This window comes from Anser anser, assembly GCF_964211835.1.
Source record: "Anser anser genome assembly, chromosome: 11".
Taxonomy (NCBI): domain Eukaryota; kingdom Metazoa; phylum Chordata; class Aves; order Anseriformes; family Anatidae; genus Anser; species Anser anser.
The window spans coordinates 15,303,505-15,331,388 of NC_139732.1; the positions used below are offsets into that span (position 1 = coordinate 15,303,505).

General features: G+C 37.4%; 1 protein-coding gene across 14 annotated transcripts in view; it reads left to right on the forward strand.

Moving 5' to 3' along the window:
- CDH11 (cadherin 11) overlaps positions 1-27,884 on the forward strand; it is a 464,785-nt gene that overhangs the window by 81,263 nt on the left and 355,638 nt on the right. For 6 of the 14 annotated variants that reach the window (XM_083794684.1, XM_083794695.1, XM_083794694.1 and 3 more), the window contains exons 1-3: positions 2,744-2,913; positions 18,699-18,813; positions 20,409-20,457. The gene's annotated coding sequence lies outside the window, so the exon portion shown is untranslated. Of the gene's footprint in view, positions 1-2,743; positions 2,914-18,698; positions 18,814-20,408; positions 20,458-27,884 lie in introns of those variants that run through there. The other 8 variants (XM_083794685.1, XM_083794687.1, XM_083794686.1 and 5 more) reach the window with 4 other exon arrangements.

A 27,884-nucleotide genomic window follows, 5' to 3' on the forward strand; every position in this document is an offset into this window, starting at 1 on the left:
GACAGCTTCCTAGGTAAAGCAAAAGCTGTGTGCACAAACAAAGCAAACCAAGGAATTTTGGCTGTCCCAGCCAAAACCATGACAGGGGAGGGCCTGTGTTTGTATATAATACAAAATTTCTCATTGGGTTTAGCCTAAATCTGCATCTGGTAATGCATCTTCATAAATAAGTCACGTTGATAAGTTATGTGGTCCCAAGAACAGGCCTGCTTCTTCACTTCGCTGATGCAGAGGTGTAACCAAACGGGTTCTTGCTTTTCCTGCTAGGTGTTTCTTCACCAGAGCAGCATATTTACTGCTGCTGTGTGTGGAAGTTTGTCCTTGGAGCCCAGCTGCGTGGTCAGGCCAAAGGGCCCTGGCTGGGGAGCAGCGCGGTGGGCGGCTGGGCCGGGAGGGCTGCACCCACAGTGCTGGGCTGCTGACAGGCCTGGGGGAGTCGGGCCCCGGGGAGGTGATGGCAGGGGCTGAGGGGAGGCGGGGAGCAGGGCTGGGCACCCACACTGCCCCTGCAGCCACGGCCTGGCCTGTGCCCATGGCAGGCCAGGGGCACTCAGGGCCCTGACAGGAGCTTGTCATGGCGTGAAGAAAGGTGCAGCCATTTCTGCTGTTCGTGGCTGTTCTCTGTGTCCCTAGTGGGCCAGTCAGTTGCTGAAGCGTCAGAGTTTTTCATCCTGGAGAAGCTGTGGTGGTAAGAGATGTGTTTTGAAATGTTTCACCTTTTGTTATAACTGTATCTTTTCAGAGCTCCTTTTCCAGTCATGGAGACATAGGCAAAGGCCACTGAGTTGTGTAGTTTCCACACAGCTGTGTGCTATGTTGTCCTTGTCTTAATGTGAGGAGGTTATTTGTGCTGGAGAAGACCTGGAGTCAGTGACAAAACCAGCACCCTTTCCCTGCCAACAACAACAAACCCTCATGGGCTCTGACTGCTGCTCCTGCTGTTTGTAGCACTGTTGCTATTTTTTTTTTTTTGTGAGGGATGATTTTAAGAACGTGACAGTAAGTCAGCTTAGCCCTATCATAGAGGTATAAATGTAAAAACGAATTGAGTGTGCTTGATAGGCCTTAATTGTTTGTTTAGCGTGCTTGCAGGCTCCTGGAGCTCACTTGACCATCCTGGCATTCAGTGAGGAAAAGGAGAATGCTCTCCAAGATTCTTACTGACTTTTGAAGGAAAAAAAGGCCACAAAAGTGACACACGTTTTCCCAGGCCTTCAAGCAGTTTATTAACTTACTGTCAGGGGTGCATATAGTCATTGGCCTTTGAGTTTAAACTTCTGTTAGTGCTGTGGCAAGGAAACCTAATTCAGATTTGGTAGACGGGAATAATATAATTGAATGTAGATGATATGGCAAAGAAGATCTTTGGAGAGAGGAAAGAAAGGGGCATGGAAATTAAACAGCTGTACCTTACTTCATTATGGGAGCTGGTTAGTGAAGGCTTGCCATGACATTGAACATTTTACGTTTCCAAAGGTACAGCCTGCGTTGGGAGTCTTAATGAATCAGTTTTATCTTGAAGATTGGTGGAGGCTCTACTTTTCCTTGATGCTGTATTTTTTCCACCTGTTCCTTTGCTTCTCCGATGGAGAAATTGTAGCTTATCATTGACCAAATATATATTTCTGAGCAGAGTGCATTAATATGCTCTAACGGTCTACTTAAAACTACGAAGTGTACCTTGTATGCCTGTGCTAGTTAATCCAAAACAAAGATTAAGTAAGGTTTTTCTATATAAGGGGAAAGCTGAATGTGAAATTAAAATGTAAATCAAAAAGTAATTGGCTTTTTGTGCATAGTTTAGATAAGATTTACTTTTGAAGAATGACTTTGTGTTTTAACACAGCAGGCCAGACACCGTGTGGCACACTTGCACTTAATAATGGCAACCAATCTAGGCCATAAATATTGCAAACGATGCCATTTGAATGAGGAGCACTATGAACCGTAATAAAAACCCCTGTGATTAATTCTAAAACTGCTCTGTTCATATTAGACCTGCAGTGGCCTCCCTGATGAGATCAATACAGCGTAGCAGAGTGATTCTAATAGAAGTGTTATTATCTTTTAATCTTCAGGAGAATGCCAACTTTGAGAATTCTTCAGCATTCTGGCTGCTTATTTTCTCAGAGCAACCTTGAAGGCAGTTGTTTTCTGAAATGAAGATACATTAGAGTCTTTTCAAGGATTTATCAATAATATGACACGGTCACTGTTTGTGGAGCCAACAGCTAAAAGGCACATTTGTATGCTGAGACTTACAATTGGTCACAATGACCTTCCCTGTCAGCCTCTATTTTCTCAGCAGACAAATGCCTACAGTGAATGAGGAGTAAAGGACAGGGACGGGGGTGTGGGAAGGGGGAGTGGGACAATACAGAGCAGTGCTCTTCAGGCAGCCAACAAATCATCTTCCTGAAGCCTAGGTTGCATATACTATGTCTAGCCAGGCCATTTCTGTGTGCTGTCGGCCATCCTAACTGGAATACACGGTTTGTAATGAATTTTCATTATCAGTGGTAACGAAATTGTAGTAGCAATTGCTATAATGAGAAATACCTGGCAAGTCTGAAAAGACATGTTTTCAGCTGAATATTTGTAAGAGAATCAAAAGGCAGGACATTTTTGTTATGGCTTTTACTGTATTTTCATAAGAAATAACATGAAAACATTCATTAGCTTGTAATGTAAGTGGGGCAAGATAGCATTACATATTCATTATTTTTTTATTTTTTTTTCTCAGTTGGTGGGGGCACCAGCCTGGTTTTGAACCTTCTGAAGAATAGAATTGCCTGACCAAGTTTTAAGGATTTTATGGATTGTTTACAGTAATATCAAATACACATAGCTATTGCATAATATACAACCTACTCCACAGGAATTGAGCATCAATATGAAGATCGAAATGAACAAGTAAGGAAAAGGAAATAGTTTTATCCTTATTAGTTTCTCTGTCTCTAGGAATGGAAATGTGAATGTGAATTTGAAATGGCTGGGTTATAAATCTGGTTTCTACAGAAAATTTTTACAAATAGGAAACACGGTGAAAATTAAGCTATTCAGTATAATAAAAGCAGAGGGAGAGCTAATGTTGTGCATGTGCAGAAGCTGACACTCAGAAAAGCTGTCTGTAGATGATGTGCTGGGTACTGCTAACAAAATATGCGCATAGATGGTGTACAGAATGTGATAAGCCCATAAGAAAAAAGATGGTGTAAATAAAGATATTTTCATTTCAGACTTGCAGCTAGCTTAGTTTTTAAGGGTAGAGATTAAGAAAGCTATCCTTTTTTTGGCTAGAGTCTTTGTCAACTCTTTCATCTACAGTACAAGTTATATTGCTTGTTTGAGTTTATTTCAGAACTTTGTTTGCATGACTGGCTTAGGATGCTTGGAGGAGAGGTGCTTGGAGACTGGCACAAAAAGGTTCAGTTCCTTGCAGACAGACATCACTACAGCTCTATTTCAGCGCTCTGATCTCAGGCTTTCTTTTGGGCATGCTTTGTGAGCCTGCTCCTCACACATACTTCTTGTTCCTAGAAGTGATGATTTAGATGTCTTACCTTGGAGCACAGTTTGAAGTGTGTTGGCTCTCTTTGGGAGTGCCTGCAGGGTGGAGTAGCTAGCTTGCTGTGTGTATGTTATACCTTATTGTGCACTCGCTTCCCTGTGTTTTAAGAGCATTGCCCCTTGTATCTGTAAAGCCTTGAAGTTTGACCTTAATTAATGTAAATCTGGACTTCTTTCTGTAGTTCTTCTGAGAATATATCACTGGAGAAGTAGGCTTTTTTGTTCTTGTTGCTCCAACAGCAGCATCAACAATGAAAAGCTCAAAGAAATTGTGACACTGCTAGAGGGTTGCACTGAAAGTCTTTATGCTGTGTAATTTTTATTTTGGCAATGTGAGTTAATACCATTGGAAAAAGCAGGTGCCATACAAAATGAATTTCTTATCAATGGCATTCATACACTGTGGTTTAAAATTTTGCTGTGAGGGTTTTCACTAAGTACTATTCTTTTTGCTTTAAAAAATAGGAAGTTTGAAAGGCCATGCTCCTGTTTTCTCTTTAGGAAAAAAAAATCTCTCCATCAGACAATGTTAATGATGCTAAATGCCTTTGCAAATGTAATCCTCATCTTAGTTTTGTTCTCATTTAATTGAATTAGGAAGGCATAAGAAACTAAAAAAAAAAAAAAAGGTTACTTTTATATCCTTAACTTTGCATAATAGCTAAGGTGTGATATGATTCTCTCGAAGAGTTTTTTTGTGTATGTTATTTGTACTTGGCAAAGGACGATTCTTCTGCATATGAATTGTAATTCATATTCATGCTCTTGTTTCAGGTCTTAAATTTTAATCAGTGTTAATTAAAATACATTTTCTTGAAGCTCCTTTTTGTAATTTTAACCTACTAATGCTCATGCAAGCTGTTAAACAGTGTCATCATTTTGAAAGATGTTTTTAGCAGCTATACAATTCTGAAAATGGAGATTAAAATGTTCAGCTATCTTCTGGTAAAGACACAGTAAATACTGAAGCGATTTGCAGTGTAGTTGAAGAATCCTGAGCTACTTCAGGCCTAGGTTCAAGATTAGAGGCAAACAAATACTGTCCTGTCAAAGACTCATGGGAAGAAGGTCAGGTGGAAGGAACCCGGTTTAATTAAGGTGCAACTTTTAATTCACAGGGAACTATCTGGCAGAACTTCAGTGTCTGACCTGACTTTCACTGTCTCATACTAGCAGTGTCTTTTTTTCCTTATTTTTCCAAACTCTTTATGGGACACTTAAGAAATGTCACTAAATTCTTCTTCCACAAATCTAACAAACGTCTTTTATTTATTCCCTTTTCTGAGCTAGCTATTATTTCTGAGACTTGACTCACTTGGAGCTGTGCAGAAAGTTAAATCCTGGAGGTACGCTACAGGATACATCTAAAGCTATTCATTCTAAAAAGAAAGTGCTATTGATCATACACACCGTTTTACTGTACCCTGGTAAAAAGGTTTTAACGTTTGTTTTTTTTTTTTTTTCAAATCAAGTTGCGATAGGGGTTTGGTTCATCCTAAAATTTCAATAATTATTTCCAATTGTGGATCATCAACTGCATCCATAGAAGATTGCTTTTTGCAAAATTGAGAATTCCTAATAAATTACATGATGTGCTGAGCAGCACGTGGTCATTTTTTATCCTCTTGCAGCACAGTATGATTTTTGAGGGTTTTGTTCTTTTGCAGAAGGTTTTTTATTCCATTTCGGTCTGTCAGTTAGCCATGGAAAGGCAGACTTGAAAGCCCATGTAAATACCATGACTTGGAGTGCTAGTACTGTGAAATCAGGAGTTGTACTACCGTATGATTTATGGTTTGTGCCCCCCTTGGTGTACTGCTCACTTTCACCCTCCCATCCATTTGTCTCTCCACTCATTATTGCCACCAGAACTACATTCATTTGGTTTTGTTGTACAGTGAGTGTGTGGCAATGAGATCCTGGCTGTTCCCTAGCTGTGAAACATGTCAGAGTGACCTGAGAAAGGTAAGAACTGAAAGAACCTGCAGTGCTCCCAACTCTAACTTGCCACAAGACCTGAGGCTGGGTTCTCGCTGAAGTGCATAAAAACACTCTTGACCTGATTGGCAGAGTGAAGTGAGGCAATTTCAATCATTTGGCCTAAAACAGTTTCACAGCTTCATGGCAGAAGATGAGTTCAAAGTGGTTCCAAAGCTTACTCTTCCTTTTGGTACACAGCCCGGAGGGGTGGGGGAAGAGGGATTAGAAAAGAGGAAACAACAAAACCCTTAATGTTTCATGTATTTATATTTCATTTTGTTGGAAATAACAGTTTTGGAGATCAAGCCATTTTACTCAAACTGAAATTGCTTAAACTTGTCTGTAAGGTAGCACAATTAAAGTGGCTCCAAAAAGAATCCTTGCATTTTTAGTTCATTGCCATGGGAGTTTTGTGTCTGTGTCCAAATATGAATGCCACTGACTGGGGAGAAAATGAAAAAAGTGTTTTATCCTCTATATTTCTCATTATGTAATGAGATGCATCAGTAGATTGGCTATTTGGATCCAGATGCTGCATACCTTTTTAATCTCATCCTAGAGATTTTAAGTTGTTAACTTTGATTTTTCTTTTGCAAATCTCTAGCAGTTTTATCAGCTTTATGTGAGTTGTCCAGTGACCTTTTAAAATCAAGGTAATGTTGTTTTGGTGAGAAAGCTGGAATCTGACTTTAAGTTCTAATGTTTACCACCTATTGAATCTTCATCCATAAACTGAGTTGCTGCATGAGGTTGGTATGATGATGATCTGTCCAATATTATCATTTATTTGAAAGCTTAAAAAAAACCTGCTAGTGGTGCACCTACGTCCTTGTATAAGGAACTGGAAAATATTTCACAGTTATTTGTAGAGCTTTCAAGTAAAGATAGTTGAAAAACTACTTTTTTTTTTTCCAGGTAAGATTTCTGTTCCTCATAAACAGGGAATTTGAGTGGGGTTTAGCTGTAACCACTGTTACCTTTTCACAAAGATGACATGTTTAGGCAATATTGGACAAATTTTTACGTAACACTTACCAGTCCCTCAGAATCAGTCATGTTTCTGTATTAATCAATGCTTAAGACTGACAGAATAACCTGATCAGCCTAGCTGATACAAGTGAAACTCACAGCAGTTGGGTAGTCTGGTCTACCTGTCACGTAAAATAGCCTGAGCAGGGTGTTTAGTTGTTCAGAGAATCAGGCTACAAGTGACTGCCTAGTGCTGCACCTAGTTTTGTCTCATCAGCATTCAGTTCCACTGCCGAAGCATGAAGGAGGAAAAAGTCACTATAACCTAAAGAGATGAGAGAAGAGGGGTGAAAGAAATCTTCCTTTTCTGAGTTGAAAAGAAAGACAAGGATCATGTGGCTCACAAGTCTCTTGTCTATGCTGTTCAAAAAATAATGAGCAAATGGCATTTGTTTTGCTTCTAAAAGCAAAGGTTGCAATTTCCTGCAGTATTTATTTTCTAGAATTGTTGTCAAACTTCTTGTAACTGCAATGAAATAGGATAACTTGTGTAATTCCCTGTGGGTAAGAGTTATAGGGTCACGCTGATGAGAAGGTACTTTAATCAGGCTTTTAGTCATAGTGTCTTATATCAGACCATAATTACTCCCTAACAACTAAAGCAGGAAGATAAGCAGTCAATGCCAATAGAAAACAAATGCATTATATTAAATCCCTGCTTTCATGTGCTGATCAACTCGTTCCTGGTGGTAGGACCACCTGTAACTCTTAGGAAAGTGTATATAGTAGTATTCCCTGTAGTGGGTAGGAGGGTTATGGAGACAAATGGGACAAGTTGGTAGCACTGTGGTCTTTGGAAGTGGTTACGTTGATGCTGTTGCTGATAGACACTGTGATGCGGTGTTAGAGCAAGTGAAATAAACTTCCATGTTCACATATGTAGGGAAGGCACAGGCTGCAGTACCCAGGGGAGAATTCAGCTGCCCCCAAACCTGTTGGAAGCACAATACACGTGGCTGCAAGCAGGGGACTTCCAAATTGTGTTGAAGACAATTTCTTGAGGTGGATGAGCAGGGGAGATGTTCTGCTGAATCTCTTCCCCCAGAACAAAGGTTCTCAAGTATATAAAGGAAAAGGGCATCCTTTCCTGAAGTAACAATGAGACCATGGCATTTAATATCCTTAGAGAGGCAAGTAAGAGAAATTAAAAGTAAGATCACAAGCTTGGATTTTGGGAAAGCAGATTTTGGTTTATGCAGGGATTCTCTTGGCAGACTGAAATGGAAGACTGCCCTGGAGGGCAAAGGGGCACAGGACAGCTGGTTTAATATTCAAAGACGACCTCCTCAAAGCACAAACCAGTCTGTTGCAGTGTTAAAAAAAGTCAAGCAAGTACGGCAGGAAGCCAGTATGGATAAGTAAGGAATTCTGGATTAAGCTCAAATACAGGGAAATAAACAGAAAATAAAAGCAGCGATGAGTTACCTAGAAAGAATATAGAGACCTTGCTTGGGCATGCAGGGATCGGGATTCCTGACTGGCTGTGTGGGCAGGTGGAGAGCAATGGATGTCTTGCTAAAATCAAGGTCGTTGACAAGATCTGTCTGAATCCTTATAGTCCAAGTGGGGAGAAGTGGACAGGACAAGTGGCTGATAAGACTGGTAGAAAATTGGACTGACAGGCTTGGTGAGTGATGAGTGGTGCAAAGCCCAACTGGAGAGCAGCTACTAGTGATACCGCTCAGGGTTCAATATTGATACCAGTACTGTTTAATGTCTGTAGAAATGCAGCTGTAGAAAATGAGCTAGCCGAAGGGTAACCATGTTTGTCTGTGAAATTCTTTATACATACTAAAGGTGTTAAAATAGCTTACGTTGACATATAATTACCAAAGTAATATACCCAAGAAGAGGAGTTCTGTGCTTTTCGAGCCAAGGAAATGAAGTTTGTCCTATAATGTGACACTGCCATCCCCCCCAGCACAGAGGGGCAAGTCCTGGCACAGCCACGGTGCTCTTCACCCTCATCAACCTAGAGGAAGTCTCATTCAACAGCTCTCTGCGTGGTGGTACTGGATTAACCTTTTAAAGTTGTTATTTATGCCATAAAAGGATACATTAGGCACTTAATTTTATTTTTTCTACTTGGTACTATAATTTCCACCTGTGAAAACTGGGATGATTTCTTTTTATAGCTACAAAAATCTGAGCACTTATATCAAAGTTCGCAGAAGTCAATAGGAATCTTTAATGAACTTCTGTGGAGTAGGCCTTAAATAACTGTCTGAACTATAGAGCTGAGAATTTTATTGAGTCTAGTAAAATTGATTTATAAGTTTCAGATACCTTTTAACAGTTCTTTGGGATTTTTTAGGTTTAGGGGTCCTATCAATATTTAGTCCTGGTTCAACCTTACTAAAATATGGTTATATACAACTGGCTTTTTGCTGGAAAACCTATTTTGTTTTACCAAGAAAAGAGCAATATGTGTTTTGGAAAATATAGAATGACTTTCTTTCACTTCTGTCAGTTCTGTTTCATTACTCCTGGGATAATGTATTAGTCTGGAGCAAGTGTTTTTTTTTTCCTCGTGCTATTCAACATGTATAAAATCAGAACATTAAACTACTGTAGTGTTATTCAAAGGCCTCATTTATTTTGAATCTCTCAATTTCAGAGGATTTTGTTTGTTCTGAGCTTATTTGCACAACCCAGCATACAGAATTGATTCTGGGTTTATGATGCCCGCTAAGGTATTCCATGACTGCAGCTTTGGGATTTTCATTTGGCCAGACCTTCAGTTGTTTTAGCAAATGTTTACACATTTAGGTTGCATGTTACTGTATTTCATAAATGGTTATTAGGGAAGCTCAAAAAGGTCATCTACAACCTGTAAAGATGATGAGAAAGTAATATGGAGATTCTCTGCTAGATCAAGGAATTTGTTTGAGCTTAATTATATGAGCTCCTTGTGTGCTATTGACAGCTGAGGTGTAACAGGGTCAGGCATCTTGACCATGGAAAACCGTTTTTGTTTTCACTGGAGTTTGTAGATTGCAGCTTCTGTCAGGTGATGCTCTTGAAGGCAGCTTATTTTCTTGGGAGTTGAAACATGGCAATTACAAAGGTATTATTTAGTTTTTAAATGATGTGGTTGCTAATCGTATTTCTTTTTTTTTTAATCTTTCTAAATTGTGGGGTTCGTAATTGCTATTAGATGTGCAGGATGGATATAGTAGCAATGGGAGACCTGCACACGTCTGTCTTGCACTGTGTGGCTGTTGCACATCAGCTGTGCAGAAAGGCATATGCTGGGAAGAGCCTGTGCCCCAGTGCTCTACTCATGTGTTCCTAGAAACATCCCGCCAGTAAGCCAATGAAACAAAGAGTGCCATTTAGCCTAACAAGTGGGTAACGTGCTATTGTGTAGATTGTGTTACAGATGAGTCTCCTCGCTACAGCTGCGAGGCATCTATGCCATCTATTAGGGATTGCTCTGAAGAGCCTGTAAATTTCAAGTTCGTTAAATTGGGGACAAGTCTGCTTTCTGCTCGAACAATACGTAAACCAAAAACCAATCTTGAGTGGTTATAGAAGCTAAAATTTTTTTGTGTGTATTTTTTTTGAAACTGAAAGAAACAGCTCTTCCTGTTATCAAACAAGTGTTTGATGTAAAATCGAAGGTCTGCTTCTGAAAAACAATGTAATAAATGTTCTGCTGAAAAAGGAAAATATTCTTATTAGTTGTGATTACAAGTAGTATTGCATGAAATAATTTTGGAATTATTTTTTTTTCACTTAAGTAAATGCCAATGACATTTATTTTCTATCCTCCTTACTGGTTATCCAGCCTTTCAGACTTTCTCCTATTTTACTCCTCGCAGACCTTAATAGTTTGTGTGTGAATCCCTGGTAAATCAGACCTGTCTACCTTTTCAAATGCTGGAATAGTATCTTCTGAAATTCAAGACCACCAGTTTTTCAGTATTCTGGTGTTAGGTATTTATACTCCTGAGGTAGAACTAGAACAGGAGCTCTGCTGATATAACCACTACAGTGAAGAATCACACTAGTAACAAAATAAATGATGATTCTAGGAGCTATATAAATGATGTTGCAACTGCCTTTTCCGAACATCTTCTGGAGGCAAAGATGACTAAACATTATGTGCAGAAGCATGTTCTGAACCAAGCTGAGGATTGTAGGCAGACGTTTTCAAATTAGGTAGCTTAGTAATTCTGCTAATTCGTAATGAAGTACTCATTTTTCTGTGCATAAAATCAATGACTAAACAGGCTTCATAAGTCACTAGGCGATAATAATGACTTAGATATTTGGCATACCAATATTTAAACTTGAAAGGTGGTGTGTTTTTAACTTTTCCAGTAAACTTAAGAATATTTTAAAAGTCTGATAGTGATAAATTTTGTTGTGGAAATGCCTATTTCAGGACTTATTTTCTTCATACAAGTGATAGGTTTTTAATGTGCTCCTTTTTTGTTTCCCTTAAAGCACATTGTAACTCATATTTGTCCAGCTTCAAAAGGCAGCTCAGCATTAAAAAAAAAAACAACATATATATGTATTCCCCCTTTTTGAAGCTGCCTAAAAAGAAAGCCTGAAGCAGTTATCAAATAAAAAGATGCATGAATTTTTATCCACTACAAAAATACACCTTCAAACTTAAAATGGTAATTTATTTTTACTTGGAGGTCCAGCCAAGCATATCAAATGATGTGAGGAAATGTTAAGATAAGGCTTCTAGAAGCTCTTCTCTATAAATGTGTACCTACTTTCTTATGTGGTTATTTCTGGGCAAGTAATATGGCTTACGAATAATTTGCATGTTAGTGGCATAAACAAAGGTCTTTTTTTTGAGACGGGAGGAGAAATTAAGTTTCAGTTGCACAACTAAAATGTCTTAGTCTAGACATTAGGATATGTATGTAGGCTGTCGTCATGTCTGCATAGCCTAAACAGACACATGTAATTAAAACAGTAATGCCTACTAGTACCTAACACATTTTCTAAAACACTTTTTTTACATTGTTTTTAAGTACAAGTCAAAAATCAATGTTCATAAATATTTGAAAAACAAGGTTATATTGCTTTTGTTTTTGACTTTTTCTGTCTTGTTAGCTTCTTTCTAACAGATTGAACTTTCAAATGGGCCTTTGAAAGTAATCTGATTTCTTATATATAGAATAATGTGAAGTGTCTACCCCCAAAAACAAACAAAAAAAACTGGTTTTAGTTTTTCTTGCCAGCAGAGATTTTCCTGTCAGATAGCTTATGGCTGAGGACCAGCACCAACAAACAAGCAGACTTTTGACAATAAGGCGTCAACTGCTGTGCCTACCAAACTCTCTCATACTGTTTTGTTTAGATAGAGAAAAGTCAATGTAGTATTGCATCCAGCAAAGGTGATATTAATACCTGTGCTGGAACTCCATCTGTGTGAATTAAACCAACTATAAAAGCATTTCAAGCTTCTCAGTGATTTTCAGCCATGATGTGAGCAATCTTACCATGTAACTTCATCTTCTGAGCAACGCCTCTCCTGAGATTTTGGGGAATCTAGGCCAGATCCTTGGCTCCCTCTTCTGGCTACCAAGAAGCTTGTCTTTCTGTGGAAATTTCTGAAGTGGCCTTAAGTCCCAAGTCCCATTCCTGTTTATTTTCACAAAGGCAACGCACTGCTCAGTCTCACTCCCGTTCTTTCAAGCTTAATTTCTAGACCAGTTTTTGTCACTTTTGCTAATTTTAGAAGTGTTGTGTTTTCGTGGGTTGAATTTAGCAATCCCAGACTATGTCAAGGGCATGCCAATCCCAAACCCATTTTCAAAGACAGCTTACATGCTATTGGACTAGTTCATATTGTATTTAAGAATTTTTGCAAATAATATTTTGGGAGAGATTTTCACAAAATTCAAATAGCATGTTTAAAATTTGTCAGTCAGAAGTGAGTGCAAATTCACACATTTCCTTGCACACTTCTGTTGCCTGGTCAAGTCCAAAAGGTTCTAAGATATTTAAAGTAGAGAGATGCAAACAAAAAATATTGGCTTGTACCTGTTTTATATAAGGTGTTTTAAGAAGTTCCTAATACTTTCTATACATGTATATATGGTATTATACATTGCTGTATTATTACTAAAAATGGATTAATTTTTGCAATCAAGTATAATATTTAAAACACTATAGAGTATTAGATTAAGACTATAAAGATAGAATATCCATAATAAATCATACATATTTTTACTATATAACTCTAACTCAATTTTATTCAAAGTTCGAGTCCAGTGGATAAATTAGACTTAAAACCTGAGAACCATCTCTCAGAAATCAGAATCTAGTTACAATAGACATGTAGAGCACTTTTGTTTCCCTTTGTAACAGCATGGCTCCAGATACTAGAGATTGGCTGGCTACAATATGGAGAACATTGTATTTATTTCTTAATCAAATGTGAAAAGTAAAAGCAGTGGATCTAAAGCTGAAACCTGTGACTGTACTGATGCTTGTACAAGAACAAAAATCTCTTCCTACAAATTGTTAATTTCAGCTTGCTTTAGACACTGAAAATAAACAAATGTTGAAAAACAATACTTTTAATTAATCAGAGGAGATGCAGAAAATACTAAAACAGAAGGTTCTACGTGAAAAATTAAGTAATTCTTCTTTGTGCTAGCTGTTTACAGTTTGTGGGGGACAAGTCCTTAGTAGATGAAAACTTGGGAAAGATATGGATCGCACATGCATTCCATTGTACAGAAATATGCAGTTATTTGCTATGAAGGAAGTTTCGGTGATGATGAATAAAAACAAAACCATAAATCAAAACCACAATGTTAGATAGAGGTGGGTTGGCTAGTAGAAATCTCATTTCATTTTTTTTTTTTTCCCTTCTATGGACTCACATTTCCAACAAGTCTATTTGATGTCTTTCTTTTCTAATCTGTAGCATGGTAGTAACATTTCAGAGTCTTGCAAAAAACTTCCCTGACCCTGAAATGACAGGTACTGATTTTGAAGGATTCAGGGAACCTTACTTATGTTTTCTCCTGAGAATTGGAGGAGTGGGTCCCAACTTTTAAACTAGGTTTTGAGTTGGGAACAGTTTGCAAGGATGGGTGTGCAAGTTCCTTGGGTTGAATGCAAAATATTGTGTCTGAATGGTGAAGGAAAGTATTTCCTATGGAGAACTGTAAAGATTTTTCTGCTGCTTTCAAAAGAATCTGGTGAATATGATTCTTAAAACTTTTTTTTTTTTAAATAACAATCATACCATAAGGTGAAAAAGAAGCGTGTTCTTTGCCAAATAATTAAGTTTTGTCTTTTTGCTTTTGGCTGAATGAAATAATCTCTCCGTAACTCAGTGCTTGTTAAATATTTTAGTATACGTTTTTACAATTTATGAAAGACCACAACTCTTAGTGTTTGGACCTTCAATGAAGTGCAATCTTAGCTATGAAAATTCCATTGCCTACGGTCTTAATTTTTTAATAGGTTTGACCAAGGTTTTAGGTGGCATCTTGAGTTTTCAGGGTTATTTGGTTTGTGGAGAAGGGTTAAAAGTGCAGTAAAACAATCTACCAATCAATTTTAACATCTGTGCCAGAGAAATCTTTAACTTCTAACTGAAAGCAGAAAGTATTTAAGTTGGTTTTGATCCAGAATGAATCATGCTTTCTGCAGGAAATCGTAGCAGCTGATTTCTATTACAGAATTATCAGGAGTGCCACATGAGCTGCATTGTATTGCAAAGTAATAAATGTGACTACTGTTAAAAACACAAAAACCTGGACAACTAGATGCTCCTAAAACCAGTTTTCAGATAATTTATGGTAACGTTCTATTTTCAAATATCCAAATTTGCAGACATGTTTGCAAATGCTAGTGGGCTTGGAAATGGGTGTAATGGAGGCATGATTTTTACATTCATGTGCAGTTGTGTGTATTTCATAAGAACACAAAGCCAATATCTTATTTGCTTCATAGCTAATAAAAAAAAAAAAACCTACTTCTGAAAATGTTGCTGATTTCATACTAAACTGCCCTTTTATTGGTCCATTTCTGAAATCCTTTAAGTTACCGAACATCTTCTGAATGAAGAAATTCTACAAAAATCCTGCATATGTATGCAACATAATAAAAGACTAAGTTTTGGTTACAAGCATTATTTTATTTAGTGATTAGAGATTTCAAATGTACTGGAAGCTCTATGGAGTTAGGTATTTCAAGCTTTGTTCATTGCCTAATCCTTTTGAAACGAATTGCGTTCTGTATGGTTCTGGTATTGGGATGTAGAACCTCTTTATGACTCCTTCTCTACATATAGATATTTTTAATGTACTTCATAGTAGATGCTAGCTACCAAACAGAGCTGCCCCCAAGCATTGCTGTGTTTGTAGCATCGTCAATGCTACCATGATCAATAACCACCAGGATAAAAGAAAATCTGTACTCAAGTAGGGAGCTACAAGCCTAATATTCAAAACATTTATAAGATTAAATTTCTGTGGTTGAATCTTGGTGACACTACTTAAAATAGCTTGCTTCTAGTGAAAGAAGAATTCCCTTACACTTCCTTACTGCCCCATCTCCTAAACAGATCGGGGGGAAAAGAAAAACATTAAGCAATCATTCATAGTTTGCAGACTGCAGAAATAACATAGAATAGTTAGACTCCATTCAGGTGCTTACGGCAGGTTAGAAAAGGCTCCCCACGGTGTATAGGATGAGTTTGGGATGGAATGCTGTTTGACAGCCCAGGCCTTGAGTCTGCTCTGCTGTTCTCGCTCTGGGAGGCAATGCGCCATGCGAGTGCACCGTGTTCTTCTGTTGGAGCGTGATTTGGGAAGATACAGAAGTTATATTTAGGGGAAAGCGGATGGGCTATGTTTTGCTTGACACTTAGATGTCTTAAATCTTAGCTTCTTTGTGAGAAGAGACTACGCTTACAGTTTATGCAAAGCTTTTTTTGGGTTCTTTAGGAGTGTGCAAATGAAATTTGTACGTGGCTGTTAACTTCCACAAATCTCAGCTGTGGACTGTGCCACACTTAAATGCAGTATCTGAGGAAGCATCATCTCGTGTGACTCGTTAGAAAGCAGCTTTGTATCCCTCGTTCTTTTAAGAAGATGCGGGTGGTTCTCAGGCTGAATTGCAGCCTCCTTACACCATATGTTTAGAGAATTCATCTCCCACGGTCTGAGCTGTGAATGCGGGTTGGTGTGGTGTTATGATCAACACTGGAGTTCGTGTCCGCTTCTGTCAGTGAAATGAATGCATGCAACCAGGAGAGAAGGGTTTGTGCTGTGAGTGCCTCCATCTGGCTCGTGGTGCAGGAGCAGCAGGAGCCCACTGGGGTCTGATGTGAATACTTTAAAAAGTTTATATCTCCTAACTTCCATTGATTCTCCATAGCTGCTCAGGGCTGGGAATGTCCAAATTAAACACTGGACGTCATTAAAATTCTGTAGCTGCTTGAGTCTTTGGTTGGGGTAATAAAGATGTGGGGACTGCTCTTGTATTTCTTGAATCTGAAGCCGAACTGTTTATGGTACCAGGAGGAAAATAATTGTTATAAGTACCCTGAGCAGTAATGGAGAAGCAGTCACAAGCTCTAGGTCTGAACCCCTCTGGAAAGTTCCATCACTTCGCAGTGAAGCAGTGGTGCAGACTGATATTTCTTGTTGAATTGGTTGATTAAAAGGGTGATTAAAAGGGTGAAAGAAATACTGTACTTACTGACTCCAAACCATGTCAGGGAAAGTTAATGCAACTGTATCAGGGATTATCACAAGCTTATTGTTCGAAAGAAACTGACACCTAGGATGTCTGCAAGATGCTGAGGCCCTTCTGCAGATGTAAGCACATAAAGAGGGGGAAAAAAAAAAAAAAAGAAAACCCATTCTATGACTATATGCTGAACTTCTAGGTTAAAGAGTGTGTTCTGGCAAACAGCAATGATCTTGCACGGCATTTCTCAAGGGCTGTGAGAGCCCTTGTGGTGGATCAAGGCTGCAGTGACAGATTTATGTGTTAGCTAAAGTTTTATTTGAACTACTGATCTCAACACTTTATTGAAGCCATTTTTGACATTAAATAGTTAAAATCTGAGTTATCAATATTCAATTTATGAAAAGATTGCATGAGGACTTCTGACAGCATGCAGTTCTGCTGTGATCCTTTTGCAGCTGGTTTATGTTATGCAAGGGCTAGAAATCAGTTACAAATCAAATACTAAATGAAAGATATTTCCATTAGTAACTTGTTTCTCAGTAATTACCAAATACAATAAATATTGCATAAAATAATGGAATGTTCAGCAGGAAAATCTGAACTAACTACACAAGTAACTGTATAGTCCATTGTATTTGGTCTTAGAGCTGTGGGATTGATGGAAGTTGAATGCGAATATTGTGCACCCTATAATTATCCTGATATTTACTAAAAGGGTTTTGATACTTCCATTATTGTTACCGTTTACCATTGTGTTGAAAAAAAATACACAAAACAAACAAACAAACAAAAACTTCTGAGAATTTTGAGTCTTTGAATCTGTTTGGGAAATAATTACTTTATGGCATCCCAAAATAAATTATCTAGTGTCTAGAGGGACATGGGATTTTAAGAAACTTTTCAGCATTTCATATTTATGTGCTTCTGTGATTCCCATGGTAGCCTTCTTGATCTAAAGCAACTAACTCCCATTCTTATGAGATGTTTAAAAATGGACTCCCCTGATTTATAAAACACCCAAAACATTGTGGTTAGTCCTCAGCACTGGGGAGGCTCGTGTTGGTTTCTGGTTGTAATTCTCCTTACAATGTGAGCTGCTCAACCTGTTTAACTGAATGGCAGTGCTGTTCGGATGTCTGAGGTCACTGCATCAAAGTTCGACTCTAGGCACTGTAGTATCATTTTTGGGGCTCAGAAGAAGGAACTTGGTGTCACATCAGTATGCTTCTGGACTTCTTAATGGTAATAAACATATCTGAATCTAGTTTGAGCCTGTAACAGAATCTATGATTTCAATTGGAGATGTTTGGTGTCTGGACTCTCAGAGGTTGTTCTAAGAAGCTGTACCTGTAGTACTGTTTGGCTTTATATAAAGTTCCTACAAAATATAAGAACTATACTTAGAAAACTTTAAGTTTCTGCCTTGTTTTGGTACTTCTGTGGATTGATTGTCTTCTCAGGCAGGAAGATGGGAAACAACCCTTAATACTCTTTATCTGTTTATATGGGCACTTGACTAGTTATCATAATGGAGCCTGGGTATATGAGTTAAGGCTTTAATTTTTTGGTGGCTCTAGTTATATACTATGAGGCTGATTAAGGATTACTGGAGAAACCACTGTAAAATTACAGTATTAATTCTTTTCATTTTGTACAGTCAAGAGCTCCTTGGATGTACGCATGATTTAGTAAGCTCTGTAACTTTCCCTTACCATTCAGGTAAACAGAGTATATTGTTCTCCATGATTACAGAGATATCTCAGCCAAAATAGTAGAAAACTAAAGACAACATTTAAATGAGTTTAAAATATACGCAGTACCACAGTTAAAATACATTTTATTAGTCTAGTGCTAGAGAAGAGATTTTTAGCAGAAGGAAGATCGCTTATTACACTAAGTCCTGTGGATATGACTTAAAATTTTCTGTAGTTTTCATGTTTTATTGATCCATTTCTACTGATCTTTATTTATGTATTTATTTTTATTTACTGTCAGCAAGGATGCCTCTGTATTGAAAGCTGAACTATTCTGCAGATCCCTGTCTTGGAAATACTGTTGGTCTGGAGTTAGAACTCTTTTTCACCAGCTCCTCACCGTTGAAGATTGCTTCCCTTGGAAGCCATTTTGCGCATAAATTTGATGTTTTTTCACTTTCACAGCAATAGGCTATAGCTACTTAGTTGATTTTTGGTGTTGAGGGTGAATTCTTAATGAACTACAATTAATCCACCAAATTTAATAGGGGTGTGCTAATAACTATTAGGGAGTTGCTAGGATTAGAGTTGTGTGCTGGGTTTGTATAGAAGCATCTCCAGTGCAAAACTGCAAAATATCTCAATGAGAAAAAAAGAGAGTAGTAAGTAACTAGTGTATAATCTGAAATTTTACTTTTCTATTATAGAAGGCTGAAAGATTTTTATTTTTTTTTTAAGGAAGAAAGATAAAAAGAGAAACGTGGGACACCAAGACACCAACAAAGAAAACCAGAAAAAGACAAAGAAGAGACAGCAATACACCAAAGCAGTGGAGTAACGACTGGTGAGATAGGTCAGAGTTTGAGAAATTGTTTGTTAGCCTTGTTCCTGTTTGGAGTTGAATTACCTGAATTGGTATGGCCTTATTGCTCCATTAAAAAAAAGTACAGCTTCATGAGAAAATACTGTTTAACTTGTTCTGCCATCATCACTCAAATTAAAACATCACTTGTTTTAATAATTAATACATGATCAATGTTCTTGTTTTGGTCATTAACCAAACACAAAACCATGCTGAAGTTTCACTGTTCCTAGAATTTCTGTACTTTTCTGAGGTCACTGTTAAAAACAGGACATCACGACTATTTTTTCAGCCTACTATCAACAGTATTTTAGACTATGTTTTGAACAAATCACCTTTTGGTTCAGTATAATAGTCCGCAGAGCAGACCTTTCTCCTTGATTAAATTAACACTACTTCTGTCCTTTTGAAATTGTCGGTAGCTTTTGCTTGCCTCTGAGTATTCAGAAGTTCTATTACTGTCCTAAAGGTGACTGCAGCATAGCAGTTACAAACACCGCATCAATGTGAGTTCCAGTAACAGGGTAGGCACGTCAGCAAGGAGCTGATGTTTTTCCCATGCTTATTTAACTTATAAAGAAGGTACACGACTTGCAACTCCTTTGTGTTACTGGCACCCAGCCAACCTGAATATTTCTGCATTTTATTAAAGCCGGGTCTGTGCCTATACTACAGGCCTGTCCTCCCACAAAGGTGGTACGGCATTTTATGCTACTGAGTCCCAGATGTGTTGGTAAGAGTAGTTGATGTGCTTTGGGGTGCATTGTTATAGAAAGAATGAAAACTGTGGGATGGCTTTTGGAAGTCAGGATAGTTTTATCATTCCAGAGAACTGTTAGATATTGCTTGTGGTGGCTAATGTGATGATAAACTTAAAGCAGCTTTTTATTTATACCACTTGAATCGTAATTTACTCAGTAATAAGTTTTTCTTTTTCCAGTTAGACTCATTTTTTTATAGAGATTATTGGCAATTAATTGAATTGTACTTGAATATTAAATAGAACGTAATAAAACAAGTGGGGTGTATTGAAATAACTGTTTTGGTATAGGTAGGTACAGCTTCTTTGAAAGCTCAGAGACCAAAACTAGTTGCGTCAATAAAATACTGTAAATTCCAGGTTAGCTGCTGAGAGACTGTGACTTGGTCTTGGCTGGCTGTAAAGAGCGCAAGGCAAGTGATTCATAGCAGAAGGAAAAAAATTGGAAACTGAAACTTCAGGGAGTGCTATTGTAGGAAGGGATTTAAGCACTTTTGAAGCTAGAGATGTATCCCTCTCAAATTTCATAGCCACGTGATTAAAGTAGGTTATAACTGTTTGAGAAATTACTTCTTGTATTGACTTCAGTTGTATTCTGTTAAACTATTGCTACTTGAACTCACTGTAATTTTTCCAAATTTTTGAGTCAATTCAAATTCTCTCACACTCTTCTATAGTTGTAAGTTTTGTGCTTTTCCATTCTCCTTAAAATCAACTTAATCCAGTGTGCCCACAGATAATACTTAGTCCTGCTCCACTGATGAATTTATAGCTTCCCATGTTATAATTTTAAATTCTAAATAATATTTTTATTTTTGTATCACAGGGAGTGGCAGAATGCTTCATACTAGAGGACAATGAGTGTCCACTGACAGGTATCCGTTGTTATTGTAATTGAAGCTAATGTGGCAACCTGCCTTTGAAATTTGTTCAATCTTTTCTGTATTCTGATGCCAGAGAAGGTTGTGAAAACAAGTCATCGATTAAAAGAAAAAAAAAAAAAGATCCCTAGCAGCTGCTTTTAATTTGAAAGCATTTTCATGTTTTTGTAAAGACAAAGTTATTTGGCATAAAGTATATTGAATTTGTGGTGGGTTTTTTTGGGTGTGTGTGTGTGTACTGGAAGTTTTAATACCAGGTCAGTTTTGGTGGTTTTTTGTTTTGTGATAGAACTCTTTTCTATGTGACATTTAAACCTTCAAATATTTTATCATAGGCACTTGATTGGTATTACACTACATTAAATAAACAAAATAAAACAACGTGGGATAGGTTAATGTTGTTGGATTTCAAGTATAGGTGAAATAAGACATTGAGGGCAAATCTTAATGAAATGCATTGATTGAAGTCTACTGATACTGCCTTAAAGTTGTAGGTGAACTTGTTTGGTTCCACTGCGAAAGTGATGGTGATGCAGGAAAGCCAGCTGCTGAAAGATGATTAATTCCCTCTTCTTTTACTACTTGCTCATGTGGTTAGGCAAGATGCATTATACATTATAACTGATGAGTAATAATGTTAATTGCAAGCTATATGTAATTAGTGTGGTTCAAATAGCCACTGTTATCTGTCTTGACTTTTCTGAACAAGCCATAGAATTTGATTTTAATTACTAAGTTACTTGCTGCCATAAATGTTCACAAGTGATTTATAAAACACAGAATGCCATACCAGCTTTCAACAAGTTTTTCCATCCAAGTTCTTCAGCATACTGGGGGAAGTAATGCCAGTAAAACCAAAGCAGTACTATTGTCAAAATATGATAATCACAGCTACAGTTACAATGTCGTTCCTGTAAAAGAAATATATTATACAGCCAAAAACTTGCATTAAGAATGAAGGCAGCGATGCCATAACAAGCTAAATAAGAAATGAATATTTTTTGACTTTATCTTGTGTCAGAGAGCCCAGTTTAACCAGTAGGACTGAGAATTCATAAATTTCGTAAGAGAAATAGAATTCTACTTGCTGGAACAGGATTGCATTTTTTGAATTAAATTTAACTGAATCACTGTTCAGCAAAGACAAGAGATTGTTGTTAGTGGCAGGTTTAGGGTCACTGACAGCAAAATGGGCTGCAGCTTGCGATTTTAAGGATACATAAAACACTGGCTGTATTCCACAGTATGCACTGCTAAACTGCAGGCAACAGTAAAATCTCCCTGTTGCAGCATAAATATGGCATGAAAGTTGATTAACCAGTTTTATGTTGTTATCTGAGCCTGCAATCCATCTGGACTAAAATTATAGAGATGAAAACTTGAGTTTTTCAACAGCAAAATAATAAATGAAACCAGATTAGAAACAGCAAAGATTTACTTCTTTTAAATTCATACCAAGATGACCAGTTGTTTACTCCGTACCATGTCTCGCTTTTTTTTTTTTTTGCGTGTGTGGAACAACTGTAGAATGTAGCATTGAGATCAGTATCATTAAACAAAGGTGTATTTGGTATATCCAGGTCGGTACATATGAAGTGTGGTAGAATCCTTACTTCTTCTGGCCTTGTGTGTGTGTGCAGTTATGTGGAGAACTGCAGATTTTCTAACGTTGGTTGAGGTTTGAATAGACCTGGTTGTAGGTTGTCTGTATTCTGCAATTTGTAGTGTTCTCCAAAGCATGCCCTGTTTTGGCAAACGCCTTCACCTGTTGCTGTGCCAATATGTTTGAATTTAAACCTTGGTATTCCAGGGACTGTATGGATCCATGTGGTGATGTTTAAATATTTCAGATGTTCATTAATTAGCTGATGGTATTTATAATAAGGCTATTTGGGGAAAAACAATAAAATAATACATTTTTTTTCCTTATTTTCATTGTAGCAGGCTCACTTCTGACTGAAGTCTGGCACAAAACCCAAGGGAAATTGCCTGTTTCAAATGAGTATCTTGTTTTTTTATAGAATTTTCAGAATCCTAAATTAATATAAGCAGAATCTGCTCTTATCTCCATTTATTGCTGAACTGTGGTAAATAATATGCTCTTGTTTTCTTTTGACTCTCTGAAATTAAGCCTGTTTATGGATGATTTTAAAGCAATTATAAGTGCAGGATTTGGAAACATATGAAAATAAAACCTCTCCTAACCAGAGCTTACGGGGGAAGTAGAAGTTTAATTCAAGTTAACATGAGCCATTATGAATTTCAATTGAATAGAGGTTGGTCTAAAAATACGCAAGGGTCTGGTTTTTATTCCTGTCTTGTTACACTAATATTATGAATATGAATACCGTTATTTAATCAATCCAATTGTATACTGGGAGCAAGAAACACCGTGTAATTTTAAGAACAAAATGATTATCAATGCAGCACTGCTCAGCTGATTTAGCTCAGCACAAGTTACTGCATGCGTACAGAGATGGTAGCTCTAACAGTGAGACTGGTGGATGTGCAGGTGTCAAGGTCGGGAGCTGCGCGTGCGAAGATGCAGTAACATTGCAAGATGTATTGATTGGGGCTTGGAACAATTATAATGTGCTTACGTAATTTCTTCATTTTTGTTCTGCTGAGTCATTCCTTTTATTAAACATATTAAAAGTAATAGAACTTGAGAAAGTTGATTAAAAATCAAACTGCTTCTTGAAAAGAAACGAGGGATTTTTTTACATCTTTACTGAATTCTGACTTTATTTCTGGAAGGGAGGGATGGTGAAAAGGGTACTTAGATGAGGAACAGGAGGGGAGGATGTTTTTAGATTGCCTTCTAATTTTCAGGAGGACTAAGAGGTAAAATTTTATACCCCAGAGAGAAAACACTCAAAGCAAGGAGATTCTGATTCAAGTCCTAAAACCAAGGCAGCTGATACTAGCTGCTGTAGACAGACTAACGCTGTGACTGTGATGATATAAATTTTATTTCAGGAGTACTTAAAAAGCATATGCTAATGTTTTGTAAGGGAGAATGGTTTTAAAATGTCCTTTGAAATGAGAATCTATGTAATTGTTTAAAGAGAACTTTGTGTAGCAGCATTTCTTAATTTATCTCTTCAAGGGCAAATGAGACAATATTTCTGCACTGTAAAGAGAAGATGTAGGAAAGAAAATTGAAATAGAGTGCATTAGGTCTGGTGCTCATTGCATCCTGCAGCTCTCCTTCCTGTTGGAATGCAGGTATGGCTTGTTGCGTAGACCATTTCATCAGGGATGTACAGTTGTCACATACTAAAGATGTAAAGTTCATTTGCAGAACACAAACGAACATGCTTTTGAGATTCAAATGAACACAAAAGTATTTTGTGTGGGTGTTTTTTTTGTTATTGTTGTGAAGGAAGAGCTTGAAAGAATTAGGCTTTAGTTGTTCAAGAGCCAGATTTCAAACGGACAGCATCTGTTGGTTCAACCCTGCTTTTCTTAAAAGTAGTTCTGTACTGTAAATGCTGCTATTAGCAATGAAATATCTGCCTTCTGATGATGGTTTCTTCTGCTGATCAACTTGTCTCAAGAAGATAACATCAGGAATGTCTGGTGGGAGAACTGCAGAAGCATTTCTTTGAGAATGGTATGAGGTATTAGAAAATATCTTTAGGTTGTCTTAAACTATGATTTCATTTCAGAGAATAAGTTTTGAAAAGTGGTTGACACAAGTTTAAGAAAATACATAGGTTAGTTGTCACATCAGTGTAATACCAAGAGGAGGGGAAATACTTCAAGCCTTCTGTAGCCTGTTGCTGATCGCTATTCCTTCCTTTTCAGTCACTTCTTATCTGCATTCTGATCCCACCTTCCCACAGCAAGATCTACTTGACATGGTTATTTACAGCAGATTCTCACTTGTAAACATACAAAGTTTAATTATTTTTTCTTGTTTGCTATGCAGCCTTTGGAGCAGTACTGCTGTCTAGCTTAGCTTTTAAGCCTAATGCCATGGTTCATCTGACAATATAAATGCGAAGGAATGGTATGAAATCTGAGTTTTTGTTCCAAAGATGATATGGTTTTATTAAACTTTGAAGTGAAAGAGGTTTCTTTATATAACTTAAATAGTTAGGAACTAGTAATACTCTGTTTTCCTATTTTTTAAAAAGTGTTAGGGAGAGTTCTACAGCACACAGAATAAACTCAAAATTTATTCATAAAAAATTCATCAGCAGTATCTTGAGGAATCAGTAAACTGCTTCTTTCACATTCACTTTCCCTACTTCCTTTTTTTTTTTTTTGTAGCAGCATTTACTTTCTACATTTCCTATACTTATTATCTTAACTGTTGATTTCAGTGGGAGCTGAAGTGTAACCAGCATAGTTAGACTGGAGAACTGTGTAGTTTAGGAAGAGCAGGCCTTGAGGTTGATACTTATGTTTTTTCTGCTCTTTAGAGCTGTTTTAATTTTTGGTCCCAAACATGTTTGTCCCTCCTCTCCGCTTCTGCTTGCCCCCCTGAAATGGAAGCCGGCACTGTGGTCCTGCGCTGCCCACGCGCTGCTTTGAGCCGTGTTGCCGCACCGCTGTCTTGGCAGAGGGCAAAGCTGTCTTCAGCAGGATTCCAGAAACAGCCATTTCAGCTTCAAAAGAGAGCAGTCTGCAGCCCATCTGTCAAGACAGGGATTTATTTCACACAGCATATGTAAGATCTTGGTAACCCATGCTATAATTATCTAAAAAAAAAAAATTATCATGTCAATGAGCAGTTTCCTATGTCAGATGACCAGTCTACACTGGGGTGATCAAGGAATCAGCAGTACTCTGCTGCAATTCGAGCATGTCCAAAGGTCTTACAACTTCTGTTGTGCAATTGAATACCGGTCTTTTTAAATGATTTATTTCTTCAACAGTTTGCTTTTTGAAGTTTATTAAATGGGAATGTACATAACCTAGCCACAAAGAAAAAAAAATCTCTTCAATACTTCCATACAGTTTCATCACAGAAAAATCGCTACCTTTACCATGTTCCTATTTTTACATATATGTATTTTTTTCTGTATGTTCTTTCAGTATTTAAGACTTGATGGTAAGGTAGGCATCTACAGTTCTAAGCAATGTTTGGGCACAGCAGTTATTTGCCTCATTTCTCATGATTTCTATTGCTGTGCTCTTTCAGCATCAGTGGGTAAAGATCTTATTAGGTCTGCAGAAATCTGGAACTTGACACAAGATCTTATGGAGAGTGATGTACCCATCATTTAATGGTCTGGAAATAATTTTTTTAGGAGCACATACATGTCAAGATGAACAGCAAAACAACAGACAAAAGTAAAGATGCTGCAGAGGAGTTGTGATGTGTAGCTTTCTAGAATCTGCAGACGGGCTCACTGGCAAGTTCATTATTAGGATAAATTTGTGGAATCCTAGAGACATTAGAGGCAATGCACAGTCAGAAACACGTGGAGTATAGTCTGGGTCTTCCTTATAGTTTTTACTTACAGTTAATTTTTCTGTGAAGCTGCACATAATAACAAGCTGCAAGAGGGAAGGATGAACCTTCGTCACTGTTGCTATGTTCTTAACTTAGATGTTCCTAAATCTGAGAATTACATTGTAAAGGTTGTCCTCTTTGAGGTTAGTAGTATTATATAAAAAGGGAGATTGAAACAGTGAGAGCAGTGTTGCATTGTTGAAAAGTGCTATATAATGTCCATTGCCCCTAATTCTAACGACTTAAATGAGATCACATTTTTACGTTCAGAGTATGGAGAAGATGCCATAGAGACAATTGTAGGACAGTCAGGCAAAAGAAAATCAGAGGATGATATAAAACTGTGATGAATTGAATCAAGAGGATGTTACTGAAGGTCTATAAAGGTTGCAGAATCAGGCTTTTCGCTTGATTTTTTGTCAGTTATAGTTGCCTGTTTAAATAAAAGGCATAGTAATATCCTTTGATCATTCAGTGCTTAATAAAATTCGTTTCCATCTTGTTAGCGTTATCTGTTAAAGGAAACTATCTTAAGTTACCTTCTACTTTTCATTTTCCTTAATAACTATGTCTGTCGTTGTTTCTATGGTAATGTTTGTGATGCTGCTTTTTTTTTCATTTTGGATAAAGCTCTGGAACTCTTGTTTGGATAAACACCGAGTCCCGTAAGGGACTTGTCTGCATGGAGACCATGAGATATGATTCTGGAGAAACAAATAGTAAAAGTGAGGTCACTGCTGTACAAAATTGTTTGACAAGATTAGCTAGGCCAGAAATTAACTCAAAGTGCATGGAGAACAAATTGATCCAAGTTTAAAGGATAAAGACTTTTTTTCCTTTTTAATATAAAACTCCTTAGAAATGCATATCCAGCACTGATATAACAACAAACTTTTTTCATATGTCGTAGGAATTACAAATTGAATCACTAGTTTGACACAGGACATGCATTAGGCAAAAAGTAGCTAGGGAGCTATGGAAAGCCTTGGAGATAAAATTGGTTTGGAGGATGATACTGCTTTTGCTATTTACAGCCTGTATGAGCCTTTGAGGACAAGTTTCATGGAATGGAAAGGATGGGTGGGGACTGCTTCTGCAGCTAGAGCTTGGATGTTCCTATAGATAATGTTAGGAGATTATTTCTGATGTACCTTTTGAATTTCCAGCTATATGCGTGGATGGAAAAAAATAAATTCTTGCTATAACGAGAAGGAAAGAGAAATAGTCATGAAAATGATCATAAAGGTCATAAAGGTAACCAGTCTTTCCCCAATACCTTGGATTTGAGGTCAGTTCAGTACCTGTTCTTTACAGCCTGTTTTGTTCAGCTCCTGACTTTCTCTATGTTAATGCTCCAGTATTAGAAAGTCTTTTCCTTGGTGACCTGATGTACCTATCAGAAGGACTCCAATTGTGTATGATGATGTGTATATACAAATATGGTTTTACAGGCAATTTGGAGTGTTTTACATAAAAGAGAGATCTTTAAGTAGGGGTATTTAAATGTCTTTTTCTTTTTTTTCTAAGCTGGACAGGAAAATTCTTATCCTGATTGTGATGTGGCACATGACATTTAAGAGAAATAGATTGCTTTTTAGAGGAAGCTGTGGTGGAGGAGGCAACCTCTAAAATGGGGCTTACCATTAGAAAGCTAGCTTCAGTGTTAAATTATAGAATAGATAACACAACTTGATAATAAATATACCTAAGTAGCTGTGCTTTGGGGGATTTTACAAATGCTGATAGTTGGTTTCATGATAGAACGCAAATAAGAGACTTATGAGCTTCCACTGCCTCGTTTTCATTAACACACAGTGGTTGTATTACATGGCAAATTCATGAGATGGTGCTACAAACTGAAATATGTGACAGTAGAAAGATCCCCATTTGCATTTGTACTCCATATACACTCTAAAACTATGCTTAATGCTATTATAAATTGTGGCCTGCTTTC